At 39.6% G+C, this 14542-nt stretch overlaps 1 protein-coding gene across 7 annotated transcripts in view; it reads right to left on the bottom strand.

The window, feature by feature from the left end:
• FRMD4B (FERM domain containing 4B) overlaps positions 1–14542 on the bottom strand; it is a 322972-nt gene that overhangs the window by 228695 nt on the left and 79735 nt on the right. For 6 of the 7 annotated variants that reach the window (XM_082637923.1, XM_082637922.1, XM_082637926.1 and 3 more), the window contains one exon: positions 1191–1318. The gene's annotated coding sequence lies outside the window, so the exon portion shown is untranslated. Of the gene's footprint in view, positions 1–1190; positions 1319–1684; positions 1705–14542 lie in introns of those variants that run through there. The other variant, XM_082637928.1, reaches the window with a different exon arrangement.

The following is a 14542-nucleotide window of genomic DNA, read 5'->3' as shown; positions in this document are numbered from 1 at the left end:
TTTTAAGATTTATTTATTTATTTATTTATTTTATTTATTTTTGGCTGCGTTAGGTCTTAGTTGCGGCACGTGGGATCTTCGTTGAGGTATGCAGGATCTATCGTTGTGGTGTGCGGGCTCTTTTGTGGTGTACAGACTTCTCTCTAGTTGTGGCGTGCGGGTTTTTCTCTTCTCCAGTTGTGGCGTGTGGGCTGTGTAGTTTGTGGCACGCGGGCTCTAGTTGAGGCGCATGAGCTCAGTAGCTGTGGCACGAGGGCTTAGTTGCCCCGCGGCATGTGGGATCTAAGTTCCCTGACCAGGGATTGAACCCACATCCCCTGCATTGCAGGACAGATTCTCTACCACTGGACCACCAAGGAAGTCCCTAGAGGCAGTATTTTGAGAAGACTGGGAAAACTCTGTCTTTAACTGTTGTACATTCTATTTGTGCACAATTCATACTTTTTGCACATTAGACATCAGTACTCTTCAAACCACCTTTGCCTATCAAATATGAACTACTGAGATCAACTAATGAAGAAAAATCTTGAGAGAGCACATGGAAGTGCTACCTACACACCCACATTTGGTCTCTATCGCATTGTCATCACTATGGCAGGCTTGGGCAACCATTGGAATATTTCATTTCCCCCCCTCACTGTATTCTAAAAAGCAGTGAAAAATGGAAAAACAAACCCCAAAGTATTGATATAAAAGATATAAAGCACACCTTCACTACAACTAAGCTAAGGAAGAAAATCACTGCATATATAAAAATAATCATTAGTGTTGCTCAATTGTCCAGTGGACTTAAACTGGTCAAATGTTCAATTGCGAATAAAAAGACAACTTTACAAACGTGCAAATAGAATATTGGAAATATATTGTAGGAAATGTGTCTCTGGCACAGTAGAGTTAGGGCATTGTTTATTATTTTTTGTTTGTTTGTTTTCCTTTCTGACAAGAGAACCCCTTTTTAAAATGCAACCTATCATTTAACTTTTGGGCACTTAGCTTTTATGTGAGAGTAGCAGACTAACTGTATTTACTGATTTTCTTCCTCATTTCTCATAATACAGATGTTTAGATGGTAGATCATATCATATATCCTGTCCCCATTTGACAACTCAGTGTACACTCACAAACATTCATAAACCCACTTTCCTGTTCTAACATATCAGAGTTCAGCATTGACAGAGATGTCCGCTTACCTTGAACTAGTAAGTACTGTCTTGCTTTCCTTTTGTTTTCACTGTAATAATCTTTGGATTTTGTTTGCCAGGCACAGATGTCATCTTTTTCCTTCACACATTCTTTCTTCTGGATTTCTCATCAAAACCTGAAACACAGAAGGGAGCAGCTCCTTGATTTCTGTAGGCATACAGGAAAGAACTAGACATCTCAAATCAGGGACTTCTAATTTATTTCTAATTTTCCTTTGATTGGCTACAGTTTAATCACAGTTTTAGAAATTCACCTAAGTAGATGAGATTTAGAATAGAGCTATCTCAAAATACAGACGAAAAGAGGCTCTCCTCCTTAACAACTAAAGATCTGATACTGATTTGGCTTCTCATGTAATGCCTTTCATTGAATATAGAATGCTAGCCTCTGTCTCTGTAGGAGACGCTAAAGCACTAAAAGTTAGCTACAGTCAGTTGTAAAATTGAGACTGTGAGAGTGGGAGAACTCAATAAAATATCACCTCAGAATCTGTGTTTCAGAATTGCTGAAACCAGGATGGTTTACTCCTGAACCTAGTTTTAACAGATGTCAGTTGTGGAGAGAATGAAGCACGTGTCATGAATACTGATGAAATTTAGCATGTGGATTGCACCATAAGATACACTCATTTATATGGATTTGTTATTCTCCCTATAAAAGAAAACAGCTTTTCCCCAGAAGCTCTCCTTCAGTTGGGAAGGACAATTCTCGCTTGTCAACTGTGGGCCCAAACTGTTTTGCACACAGCAGGGTGTGAAAACTGGACAAGAAGAGGAGGTCAGAGGCAGCAGATGTGGTATTCATCACTGTGCCACGTGGTTCAATGCAACTCCACTGTTGCACCATCCTCAACGGACCCCACAGCCCAGCCCATCTGACCCTCAACTCCTCTAGATGTGACACAGGTATGAGGTGGAAGGTGGCAACAGGAAGCAGAAAGAACTCCGTATGATTCCTTCACAAGCACCTTTATCCGCTCTCTCCTAACTGCTGCCATAGGACAAATCCATCCTTTCTAACAGGAACTGTAAGAGAGAAGAATAAACCTGACGCCATATTGGGTTTATTCCTTTAGCTCTAACCCTTGTGCTTTGTTGCTTGTGCTTAGTCATGCTGTCTCTGTAAAAGACTGTTGCCTGTAGCCTGAAAGATACATTATAGCCCATTCTCAAGGCTCTTACTTTTAAAGGTATAACACTTTTCCATTCATATAAAGGTAAAAAATTGCAGAACAAAGAACAACATTGGTTGTGGAGGTTTATAGGAACATTACGACCAGATCTATGTGGACAGCTGCAATAACAAAGGATTCTGGCAACAAGAAGTATGTAACCACCAACCACATCCGCTCCCCCTTTTGTATCAAAGTAGCCTGAATTCTAACTGGGGTAAGAAGGTTCTTTGGGACACTCGTCCACCATCTTCGCAAACTGCTGGCTTTCTGAATAAAGTCTCTGTTCCTTGCCCCAACAACTTGTCTCTCAATTTATTGGTCTGTAGTGCAGCAAGCAGTATGAGCTTGGACTCGGTAACTAGATATTCTAAGAACTCATCTACAACGAGAGCATAGTGTAGGTTGGGAGTTTCTTGTAGGCAATCTTCTTCAATATCCTTTTAGGAGAAAAGTAGCTCTTAAAGCTAGTAAGAGGCTAACTTTATGTTAGGTGTTTAAAATTAAACATTAAAATATGAACTATGTTAAATCTACATAGTGAAATCTGATGTTGATAGAGTGTAATGTAGGTAGAGAGTGAGGGGATGGGGTAGTGGTTTGGGTCGTACTAAATCAGAATGAAGACCTCCCACACCCAGTCATCCCCTTGGTCCCCAAGACTAATAGGTAAAATACTGGGCTTAGAAAGAATATACTAGGCATGTGTTAAGAGTCCAAGCCCCTACTTTACAGATTAATTAGATTCAGAGAGAGAGAGAGTGATTTGCAAAAGATTATGCACATAGGGAAAACTGGTGCTGGAACGACTCTGTATATTTTCTGCTTTATTGAACCATCTCTCCACAACTGTCATGTGTCCACTAGATGACAAAAGTTCCTTGTAAATAATGATATAACAAGCAGCATCTAGCATCATGTACAAAGAACTGTTTAAGTACCTTATTTTAGTTGTGTTAACAAAGACTGAACAGCTTCTGTCAGCTCGGATCACAAGGACAGAAAAAAGAGAAATGAACAGATACCTCCCAACTGCCTAGGAAACTACCATTCATCGAGCACCCACCATAAGCCAGAGTTGGGTACACCACTTACGTGACCTCTGATGTATCTAGAAACTCCAAAAATAATATAGGTTTTATTATATGGTGCAAATGAGGAAACTGAGTCAGGGAAATATAATCCCTTGTCTGAAGTTACACACAGCTAGTAAGTTCTTTGATTCCATGGCCCCATGCACAATGACTCCTGCCTGTGACAAACAGCACTATACACAAAGTAAATATGCATCAATTTGAAAACCCCAAAGCCTATGCATAGAAACAGAGTGGATGGTATTTGGAAGGAGATTAAAGAAAGGAAAGGAGAAAAGGCAAGCTAAGAGCGTTATGGAAATATATTCAACCAGACTCTTAACATGAGTGAGGGTTGTGTGTTAAGGTCTTTGGACGTACCAAATACACAAATGAAATTAGAGCATATAACTTCACCCATAAAATTTAGTGAAAGATACTTGTGCTGTTAGGTATCTGAGGATAAGCAGAGAACTGCAAGTCTCAATGAATTAGGATGGATGAGTTACAGTAACCCCATTATTTTTAAATAACAGAATCACTCTGGGAATGGTGACATACCTGAAGGAACTGTGACCAACCAGGAAATGGGAGATTCAGGACAGCATCTCATGCCCCCTTCTTTAATTTGCCAAAGTTAACTGTGCACTCGATCCCCCAAAAATTAAACATAGAATTACTATATGATTCAGCAATTCCACTTCTGGTTATGTACCAGAAAGTACTGAAAACAGGGACTCAAACAGATATTTGTACACCATGTTCATAGCTGCATTATCTGTTATATTGTTCACATTAGCAGAAAGGTAGAAACAACCCAAGTGTCCATAAATGAATGACTGGGTTAACAAAATGTGGTATATACATACAATGGAATAGTATCCATTCTTAAAAAGAATGAAATTCTGATACATGCTGCAATGTGACTGAATCTTTAAAACATTACGGTAAAAATAAAAACATTACGGTGAGTGAAATAAGCCAGATGCAAAAGGATAAATATTGTTTGATTCCACTTGTATGAGGTTCTTAGAGTCAAATTCATAGAGAAAGTAGAACAGAGGTCATTGGGGGATGAGGGGACTGAGGAATGGGAAGTTACTGTTTGATGGTCATAGAGTTTCAGTATGAGCTGATGAAAAAGATTCTAGAGACAGAGGTGGTGACGGTTGTACAACATTGTGAGTGTACTTAATGCCACTGAATTGTACATTTAAAAATAATTACAATGGTAAATTTTATGTTAAGTATATTTTACCACAATGATCAAAATGCTCAGAAAAAGAAAGGTGTGGGAGCATAACTGGAGGGATGGGGATAAGGAGGACTTAAATTGTTTAGACATCAGTTGAGCATCTCATTTTGTTAAAATTCCTGGCAAATCCCTGGCTTCTTTAGATGACAATTTCATAACTCGGACAAAGGAAGCAACAGGGGCAAGTGTTATACTAGGAAGAACTTTTGGGCAATAGAGAAATGAAGCAAAAAAAGTGGTCACATCCTCTTGGAGTTCAAAGTAGTACCAGCAGCATCTACCCATCAACAGGTGAATGGACAAAGAAGATATGGTGTGTATATATATATACACACACACAATGGAATCCTACTCAGCCATAAAAAAAGAATAAAATGTTGCCATTTGCAACAACATGGATGGACTTGGAGGGAACTATGTAAAGTAAAATAAGTCAGACAGAGAATGACAAATACCATGTATCACATGTGGAATCTAAAAAAAATACAACTAGTGAATACAACAAAAAAGTAACAGACTCACAGAAAAAAATATCATTATTTTTTTCTTAAGGAAAACCAATTGTTCCAACACCATTTACTCCTGATTCTCTCTGTTTTCCGCTGGGACTTCCAAGTCCTCCTGTATCATACAGAAGCATCCATTTTGTTCAGCTCATCACTGGGCTCTCTATTCTGCCGCACTCATCTATTTTTCTTTCACCAAAAACACAGTATCTTAATTACAAAGATTTTATAATAGATTTTGATAGTTAGTGGAGTCCTAACTCTTTTTTCTCCTTTTGCAAAACTCCCTTGTTAAATCCGTGAATTTTTACACTGCCACTCAAATTTTAGAATGCTGTTGGGATTTTGCTTAGAACTGCAATGAATTTATAAGTACTTTTTTGTAAGCATCGACATTTTATGATATTGATCTTCCCCTTCCATGTATATGGTATATCTTGCCATTTCTTTAGTTCTTTTATGATTTCCAAGTATTTGCACATCTATTTACAATTTACTGTAAGTTTCTATATAATTTTGAGTGTTGCAGTGATTTTAAAAAAAACCCAAATCCAAAGATATCAACTCATCCCTCTCTCAGTGTAGCTCTGCTAGGACTTTCTATTACACTTAGAATGAAATTCAAATTCTTTACTCTGGCGTGATTATAATACGTGGCTTGGCGCTGTTTTCCTCTTAAACTTTATCTTGTATCTTCTGTTATTCATTAAGCTTTAGCCACACACATTTTCTTAATGTACCCCAAACTCAACAAGCTAATCCACCTTGGGACCTTTGTCCATGCAGCTTCCCTTTTCTGGAACCCTTATTCCCCAGGTATGCCCCTGGCTGGTTTCTTCTTACCATTAGGGTCTCAGTTGAGATGTCATCTCTGAGGGACCATCCCTGTCCACAAGAGAATGGCCCTCTGATCATTCATAATGGCACAGCTCCTTTATTTCTTCACAGCATTTGTCACCATTTGAAGTTATCTTGTTTAACTCTTTATTGGTGTTTCCCCATAGTAGACTAGAAGTGTTGCATGATCAGGGACCCTGCTGACTTGTTCTCTCCTGTGTCCTCAGCACCTCAAACAGTTTCTGGCACACACGAGGTGTTTTTCAATGAATATTTGCTGAATAAATGAGTAGGTGAATAAATGAACTAACTTTGATCTCCCCTGAGCCCCCTGTTTGTTCCTTCTGTGGCCTCTTATATCAACTATGGAGTATTCCCTTTCTCCCACTGGCCATACACACGCTAGCAAATTAAATAATATTACATAAATATTTCTAGTCTCTCAAAGAAATAGCTTAACTGCACAAATACTTACAATGTGTTTAGGAATTCTAAACACATCTATGGTCTGTGTATCCAGGTTTCTAAGTATCTTAGAACAGAGAAAGCTGCACTCTCCCATTCACCCCATTTTTACACCTAAAAGATAACCATTAACAGTTTCTCTGCATGGAAACAGAAACTTTTTATCCATTTACAAACACCTATCCATCTGTCCATCTATCTATCTATCTATCTATCTATCCATCTCTCTATTTATCCAACATAGAGAAGACAATTTGAATGATAAAATATAAAAAGTTTTATTACTCTTGACAAACTTATTTTTCAGTGGATCTGAGTTTAAGAAGTCAGATTCCCAGTCCCACCCCTAGAGATTGTGATTCCACAAACCTGGGTTGAGGCACAGGAGTCTTCATTTTCAACAAGTACCCTAGATAATTCTGATGCGGTAGTCCAAAAACCATTCTTTAAGAACTACTCACCTAGATCAAGGCAATTTAATGCCATCCCTACTTAAGAACCACGGAGAAGAAGCAAAAAGAAGAAAAGACCACTCAGCCTCCCGAACAGCAGGGGGCAGATGGAGCTACATGTATGCACAGTGACAAGATGTGTCACGGGCCCTTAACTCAAGAAGGGCGGAGGGGGGCTTCCCTGGTGGCGCAGTGGTTAAGAATCTGCCTGCCAATGAAGGACACATGGGTTCGAGCCCTGGTCCGGGAAGATCCCACATGTGAGCAGCAACTAAGCCCGAGTGCCACAACTACTGAGCCTGAACTCCGAAGCCGGCGATCCACAACTACTGAGGCTGTGTGCCACAACTACTGAAGCCCGCGCGCCTAGAGCCCGTGCTCTGCAACAAGAGAAGCCACCGCAGTGAGAAGCATGCACACCGCAAGGAAGAGTAGCCCCCGCAGGCGGCAACTGGAGAAAGCCACGTGCAGCAATGAAGACCCAATGCAACCTTAAATAAATAAATAAATAAATAATTTTAAAAGGGGGTAGCAGATCTTTGTGCCTCCAGTGAGAACCCAAGAATGTGAAGTACTTATGAAGCCATATAAACAATCAGGGAAGCAGCTCAAAACTGGTAGTGAGGAAACCTGGGTTCTAGACTCATTGCTGCCCTGGGCCTCAGTTTCTTCATAGGCAAAATGAGAAGTTGCTGCAGATCAATAACAAGCTCATTCCAGCCCTTCCAGTTTATGAGAAACTTCAACATCTCATGGAGTTCTTCATGATTGGGCTATGGCTGAGTTTTATTTTGTACCTTCCAAAATCTTTAGGATGAGCATATATTATTTTTATAATGGAAAAGAAAATAATTCAAAACATTTTAAAAGATAACATTTCTCACTGTTACTGAGACATTATTTTCGCAAGCTAAGATGCTTGCATTCCAGTGCTAAGCTCACTACTTTACTGCCCATGAATAGAGAACAAACAACAAGGTCTCAACACATGCTTATCCAACAGATTGTTTGAAACAAATTTAAAATTTGCTTTAATAGGCAGAACTGGAGCTGAGACTCTCTACAAGATGATAAACCTGGAACTAAACAGCCCAAAGATCCAATCACAGCCAAAATCTCATACCACATAGAGACATCAGCAATATTTAAATATTTAATAATACCTCATAATTGTTTTAGACTTCTGGGTTTCAAAATTTCTGACAAAGTAATTCACAAGCCATAATTAACAAAAATAGGCAAACTTCTCAAAAGTCTCCCAGAGCAAATGTAAATTCATCAGAGCCCTCTCCCTGCAGTGAGCATGTAGGATCTTGCCCTGAACTGGCCTCTGCTGAAAATGGCTTTAGCAAAAGAAGGTTGTGATTAGAAGTTAACACTTCCAGCACCCACTTATTAGCACGTCTAGCGAAATCAGAGAAGGGAGATGATATAGTCTTTACAACCAGAGAGTTCCCATCACAGGATATTTACAAATACTTACTGCTGTTTCAGTCTTCAGAGTAATTCGTCACTGCTCTAATGGCAGACAAAGGATGCAGACACTGTAAGCAGTCACTCTAGGTGGTCTCCTAAGAAAGACTCCCATCACCTCTTGGTTGCTCCAGCCATAAAACTATGCATTCTTTTTTTTTTTTTTATTGCGGTACGCGGGCCTCTCACCGTTGTGGCCTCTCCCGTTGCGGAGCACAGGCTCCGGACGCACAGGCCCAGCGGCCATGGCTCACGGGCCCAGCCGCTCCGCGGCATGTGGGATCTTCCCGGACCGGGGCACGAACCCGTTTCCCCTGCATCGGCAGGCGGACTCTCAACCACTGCGCCACCAGGGAAGCCCAAACTATGCATTCTTTTTCTTCATCACCCCACTTCCCATTCATCAAATCCTAGCAGCACTACCTCTAAAACACGTTCCCTTTATTTGTTCTTCTCTCCTTATTGCCAATGCCATTCCTAGTCCATGCCACCATCATGTCTCCCTTAGGCTACTTCCACAGCCTTCATGCTAACTGCCCCCCTTGACCCGGGCCCGAGTCAATTCCTTCTTCTCATGGTGGCCATATTTATATAGTAGGTCATTTCCCTCCCCCACTTAAAACTCTTCAGTGTCTCCTGATTTTCACAGAATAAAACATAAACTCCATCCCCTCTTCACCTCTCAAACCTTATGTCATGACAATCTTCCCTTCACCCTCAGTACTTCTCGCATTGTCCTCCTTTTCCTTCCTTCCTTTGCCAAGCCCGTTCTAACTTGCCGTCCCCACTGCTTACTTAGATCACTGTTTCTCCAGCTTGTCCCACAGCTGGCTCCATCTCTTTGTTCCAACCCAACACACATGACCTTCCCTGACCATGATATCCTAAATACTATCAACCTATATTTGTGTTTTCTCTCCCCCTATTTATAACCTGTAGGATCCTGAAGTCACATTGTTTGACTGCTGGTTTCCTCCCCCCAAAGAGAATGTAAGCTCTGTGAGGAGGAAGACCTTGCTTTTCCTATTCAGTGCTAAAGCCCCAGGGCCTAGAACAAAGCACATAGTAGATACTCAGTGACTTTTTGTCAAATGAATGCGTGTGTTGCTTCAGATTAAATCAGGGCCCAACTTTTCAATGTTCCTTGTCCATTCAGAGTTAAAAGTCAATTCCTTGCCCAGAAGACAAGTTGTTAATTTGCAGAAGGGACATCTCTCTCTATATATAAATATCTTCGTTGTTACCCACAACTAGGTTAGCCTCCGACATAGAGTTCATTGCTCTGGAAACAGAAGATTCTTCGAAGATGTCAAATGAAACTTAAACCTAGTTGACAAGCTAAGATGACTCATACAGTGTGTCTTGACTTGGGGGAACAATTGTGTAGGTTGTCACCGCTGGAAGTGAAGGGCTCGGAGTCTGAGTGGGTTGATTGGTATGTCACACTGAGGCAGGCGGATATTTTTAAAGTGCTAAGAAAATTTGCTAGGATTCTCTGTGCTCTGGCCTGGCGTTCAGTATGGGGAGAGTTCATCTGGGGCCCAGGTAAGAGGATCAACTCTCTGAAATTTTAGATGGGGCACCATTTCAAGGTAATTTCACTCTGATTTGCAGAGTGAACTACAAAGTGGGAGTGACAGCCAATTTTCTGCAAAGTATCATGATTCAAAAATCACTTTTACACATTCATCATCTCTTGTGCTCCTCAGGGCAATTCCAAAAGCTTGGCCAAATGTAGTAATTATACCTATTTTATATATGGAGTATGAGAGCCACGATCCCACAATGAGTAAATACGGAAACTTGATTTAGAATCAAGATCTTAGGTCGTCTAGAGATGTTAATGCACCAACAAGAGAGATACTGCAAAAGGCATTTTCAAAATCAACTTCTTTGAGGTATAATTTACATATAATAAAATACTCCCATTCTAAGTGTTCGGTTCATTGGATTTTGACAAATACATATACTCCTGTACCTACCACCCCAATTAAGATATAGCACGTTTCATCCCCTGAAAAGTTCCTTCATGTCCCTCCATACTCCATTCTCCCCTTTACCTCCTACCTCTGCCCCAGGAAGGCACTGATCTACTTCCTGTCACTATATATTGATGTGCTTTTTCTAGAATCTCATACGAATTAAATTAGACAGTCTGAATTTTTTTTGCATCTGGCTCCTTTCACTCAGCATATTTCTGAGATATAGTCATGTTGTTACACATATTAGTAGTTTGTTCTTTTTAATTGTTTTATTTTACAGTATTCTATTGTATAGCTATACCCCAATTTGTTTATCCATTCATCTACTGATGGGTATTTGTCGGGTTTTTTTTTAATTGAGGTATAGTTGATGTACATTATATAAGTTTCAGGTGTACATCATAGTGATTCACAATTTTTAAAGGTTATATTTCATTTATAGTTATTACAAAATATTGACTATATTCCCTGTGTGTACAATATATCCTTGCAGCTTATTTTATACACAATAGTTTGTACCTCTAAAACCCCTACCCCTATCCTGCCCCTCTCCCCTCCCCTCTCCCCACTGGTAAGCACTGGTTTGTTCTGTTTATCTGTGAGTCTGTTTCTTTTTTGTTATATTCAACTAGTTTGTTGTATTTTTTAGATTCCACATATAAATGATATCATACAGTACTTGTATTTCTCTGTCTGACTTATTTCACTTAGCATAAGTTCATCCATGTTGTTGCAAATAGCAAAATTTCATTCTTTGTATGGCCAAGTAACATTCCTGTGTGTGTGTGTGTGTGTGTGTGTGTGTGTATCACATCTTTTTTTTCTGTGAATACTTTGGAGTGGAATGGCCAGGTCCTATGATAAGGGTATTTTTAATCTTATAAAAACTGAAAACTGTGATCCAACGTGGTTTTACAATTTTACATTCCTCCCAGCAGTGCATGAGAGTTCCAGTTGCTCTATGTCCTCACCAACACTTGGTATTGTCAGTCTTTTAATTTTATCCATTTTGATAGGTACGAGGTGGTATTTCACTGTGGTTTGAATGTGGGTTTCCTTGAGGCTGATAATGTTGAGCATCTTTTAACATGCTTATTGCCCATCTATATAACTTCTGCAAAGGGCAATTTGAGAGGTAAGAGATATAAGTAATTTTATCTCTCATGTGCAAGAACTTGCTTTATTTTAGAAACAATTTTTGAAAAATATAACCTGGAAAAAGATTTATAAAATATTCAGATTATAAAAATCAAATATATTTAGAGGCTAAACTAAAAATAATGAAAGCAGTAATGTGGTAGAAAATATCCACATTTTATTTGCTTTGTATTTTTTACTATACATTCATCTAATGCTCTAAGAACCTAGGGGACCTGAAGTTGCAGGAAGGGGCTGAGATTGAATTAACTTGATCTCAGCAAAGGGAAAAGCTTTGCTCTTTTCACTTCCAATTACTCTTTCTTCCCTAGACTTCATTTTATAGATCATGGGCTCAATTATTCACTGTATCTTTTTATATCTAGTCTCATAAAACTGTAAGGTGAATCATTACAAAATTAATATTCAACAGGCTTTATATAACTCTGCTTAATGCAATGTATAACTCAGATTTTTATCACCGCAGGCCTCTCAAGATCTATAAATGTGACTAAATTAATAAAACATCATGTATTTAACTCTAACAATCCCATCACAACCTCAACACTGCAAAACCACTAAATTTAAACTAGACAACCCGACAGACATTGATGACAGACATGGACTATATAGAAAAGGCCAAGCTCTGTATGAAGAGTCCCATGATGACAACCAAGGTCATGTTCTAACACATTTGTTTTGAGAAACTCATTGTTGTAATAAAATTGAGCTTATTGTGCTTTTAGAGCACTAACACAGAAACCACTCTGAATTTTTTATACCATATGGTCCCAAAAGAGTTTCTCACTCTTAAATAGTCATCACCTCCCAGGTGGAAAAAAAAAAAAGCTGATGAATGCATCTACTAGATACTACCTCCTAACCCCTGCCCAAATAAATGTATATAATTTCCAGCCCAGAAGGAATCTTACAGATCTTTCAGTCCAGTGATCACATTTTATAGAAGAGGAAACCAAGACTGAGACAAGGGAAATTACCAGCCTAAGGTTAGACAATCTGTTAAAAACAGCTGGGTATTAAATTCAGATCTTCTAACTCTGACTCCAGATTCATTTTCTTGTGATTTCTTTTTTCTTTTTAAGACTTTTCCCGCTGTTTTCAATAGTTATATAGGTTCAGTGTAGAAAATTTTGAAAACTCAGAAAAGCACAAAGAAAAAAAATCGCTGAATCGCCTCTAATCTCAAGACTCTGAAACAATCACTTTCAAACTCTGGGTGGGGCAGTAAGATGCAGAAGCTAAGAGGACTGCTTTTGGAGTCACACACTTGGCTTTATATCCTTGTTTATATGTTTAACAAGCTTGTGACCATGGAGAAGTTACTACACCCTCCTCAGCTTCAGTGCCCTTGTCAGTAAAATGGGGCTGACAGGGACACTCATCTCTTAGTGCTGTTGTGAGAATGAGGTGGGATGGAATTTGAAAAGCATTTCACACACTGCCTGGCAGTTAGCAGACACTCAATAAACATTAGCCATCATGTAAAGATGTGGCACATGTATACAATGGAATATTACTCAGCCATAAGAAAGAATGAAATAATGCCATTTGCAGCAACATGGATGGACCTAGAGATGATCATACTTTTCTTTTTTTTTTTTTTTTTTTTTTTTTTTTTTGCAGTATGCAGAGCCTCTCACTGTTGTGACCTCTCCCATTGCAGAGCACAGGCTCCGGACGCACAGGCTGAGCGGCCATGGCTCACAGGCCCAGCCGCTCCGTGGCATGTGGGATCCTCCCAGACCAGGGCAGGAACCCATGTCCCCTGCATCGGCAGGCGGACTCTCAACCACTGCGCCACCAGGGAAGCCCGAGATGATCATACTAAGTAAGTCAGACAGACAAAGACAAATATCATATGATATCACTTATATGTGGAATCTAAAAAAATGATACAAATGAACTTATTTACAAAACAGAAAGAGACTCACAGACTTAGAAAACGAACCTAGGCTTACCAAAGGGGAAAGGTGGGGAGGGAAGGATAAATAAGGAGGTTGGGATTAACATATACACACTACTATATATAAAATAATCAACAGGATCTTCTGTATAGCACAGGGAACTCTACTCAATACTCATAATAACCTATATGGGAAAAGAATCTGAAAAAGAATAGATATATGTATATGTATAACTGAATCACTTTGCTGTACAGCTGAAACTAACACAACACTGTAAATCATCTATACTCCAATATAAAATTCAAAAAAAAAAGAAGGGCAGAAAAAGCCACATTAGCCATCATGATTTTATCCTTTTGGACATTGATCTATGCATATGTTCTTATTCTTTAAAAAGAGTCAATAAAGTCTGTGGCTTTATTTCACCTAATAGTACCTCTGCCAGGAAAAGTCATTCCCCAGTTGCCTTTTCCACTACACGAAACAAGCCCAAAGAAATCCAAAGGTAAACAGCTGTCTGGAGAGCCAGATACTGGTGTTCTAACCACTAAGAAGAAGTTCCCACAATCCAGCAAATATCTCAGAGTTTTGGGTAATGTCCCAAGAAACAAGGCTGCAGCCCCCTTCCTTATCAAGTCCTGATGATGACCACCTAGTGGAGCTTCAGAAAGAATATGGTCCCTGGCCAATTCCCTCAAAGTCTCAGCCCATTCAGAGCTCTGCCACCTCAGTGTTGCCAGGAGCCAGAAGGGCTCAATGACCTTTCCACACCAGGGTCATCTCAGAGGATGGTTTGTGATGTCATCATGACTACGCTGGTGACTTCCAGCTAATGCAGCGAAGGCTTTTAAGAATAAAAACTGTCCTACTGTGATTTCTTCTCTTCTTCCTACCCTGCACAAAAAGAGAAAAAGGACTGTTTGCCTGGCAATGGTCAGTGACTGATGAGTGACAGTGTAAGCAGTGCTGTGATAAGGTTTATGAAGCTGTACTGTGGATCAATGGAGAGTACATTGTGATTGATTAGCAATGTCTGCAATGGAAGACAGCAACAGCAGGGTGG

This window comes from Mesoplodon mirus (assembly GCF_964341445.2).
Source record: "Mesoplodon mirus genome assembly, chromosome: 12".
Lineage (NCBI taxonomy): Eukaryota > Metazoa > Chordata > Mammalia > Artiodactyla > Ziphiidae > Mesoplodon > Mesoplodon mirus.
This window is presented reverse-complemented; position numbering and strand designations above follow the sequence as displayed.